The sequence below is a fragment of the Parus major genome, chromosome 28 (assembly GCF_001522545.3).
Source record: "Parus major isolate Abel chromosome 28, Parus_major1.1, whole genome shotgun sequence".
In the NCBI taxonomy this organism is placed as follows: Eukaryota; Metazoa; Chordata; class Aves; order Passeriformes; family Paridae; genus Parus; species Parus major.
This window is the reverse complement of record NC_031797.1, coordinates 2,059,267-2,061,085: the sequence shown is the minus strand read 5'-3', so window position 1 is coordinate 2,061,085 and position 1,819 is coordinate 2,059,267.

Below are 1,819 nucleotides of genomic sequence, written 5' to 3'. Positions count from 1 at the left end.
CGCCCTGCTGGCCCTGGCCCCTGTGACGCCAGCAGCGTTCCAGGCTCTGGAGCACGTGGCTGGTCAGGACGAGCACGGGGCTCTGTGTGCTCCTGTCACACGAGGGAAGGGAAAAACATCACCCCAACCCCACGGTGACAGGGAGTTCCCGCTGTTATCTCGTCCTTCCTTCAGCCCAGAGCCCGACCAACACCCTGCCTTTATCAGCCTGGCCTGCGGGCAGGCATGGCCTGGGGCGGGCTGGGACAGGGGCCAGGCAGGGGGACAGGAATGTGACACTGGGGACAGGGATGTGGCACTGGGGACAGGAATGTGGCACTGGGGACAGGGATGTGGAACTGGGGACAGGAACATGGCACTGGGGACAGGAACGTGGCACTGGGGATGGGAATGTGGAACTGGGGACAGGGATGTGTCACTGGGGACAGGAATGTGTCACTGGGGACAGGGATGTGGAACTGGGGACAGGAATGTGGCACTGAGGACAGGGATGTGGCACTGGGGACAGGGATGTGGAACTGGGGACAGGAATGTGGCACTGGGGATGGGAAAGTGGCACTGGGGACAGGAATGTGACACTGGGAATGGGAATGTGGCAGTGGAGACGGCAAAGTGGCACTGAGGAGAGGAACACAGCCCTGGGGACAGGAAAGTGGCACTGAGGACAGGAATGTGGCAGGGGGGACAAGAACATGGAATCAGAGAATTGTTGAGGTTGGCAAAGCCCTCTGGGATCATTGAGTCCAAACATTACCCAGCACTGCCAAAGCCACCACTAATCCACGTCCCCAGGTGCCACATCCACACGTGGTTTGACCATTCCCAGGGCTGGTGACCCCAGCACAGCCCTGGGCAGCTGTACCAGTGCCTGACTGACCTTTCTAGAAGGAATTTCTCCTGATCTCCAATCTAAATCTCCCCTGGAGCAGCTTGAGGCTGTTTCCTCTTGTCCTGTGCCTTGGACTCAGGAGAAGAGCCTGACCCCCACATGGCTGCACCCTCAGGAGTCAGGAAGTTTCCAGAGGCACTTGGGGATGGGAGCACGGAGCTGGAAAAGGGACTGTGGTGCCTGGGGATGGGAACAGTCCTTGGGGACTGGGACATGATGCCTGGAGTTGGGAATGTGGCTCTGGAGCCTGGAACACAGTGCTGGAGACTGGAACACAATGCCTGGGATGGGAACGTGGCTCTGGAGATGGAACCATGGTATCTGGGAATGGGAATGTGGCTCTGGAGAAGGAATGATGGTGCTTGAGGATGGGAACACGATGCTGGAGACTGAAACATAGTGCTTGAGGATGGGAATTTGGCTCTGGACATGGGAACAGGCTGCTGGAGAAGGAACCGTGGTACCTGGGCATGGGAGTGTTGTTGTGGAGGAGGAACCGTGGTGGCTGAGGGTGGGAACACTGTTCTGGAGACTGGAACACAGTGCCTGGGAATGGGAACATGGTGCTTGAGGACAGGAATGTGGCACTGGAGAAGGAACCATGGCACCTGGGGATGGGAATGTGGCTCTGGAGGAGGAACTGTGGTGCTTGAGGCTGGGAACACAGCACTGGAGACTGGAACCCAATGCCTGATGGTGGGAACATGGTGCTTGAGAATGGGAAAGTGGCTCTAGAGATGGAAAAGTGGCTCTGGAGAAGGAATCATGGCTCTTGAGGATGGGAGCGTGGTGCAGAGATTGGAACACGGCGCTGAAGACTGGAACACAGCATCTGAGGGCGGGAATATGGCACTGCAGATGGGAACACGGTGCCTGGGGACGGGAATGTGCCTGAGGAACGCGGTGCCGCCGGTGGGATTCGAACCCGTG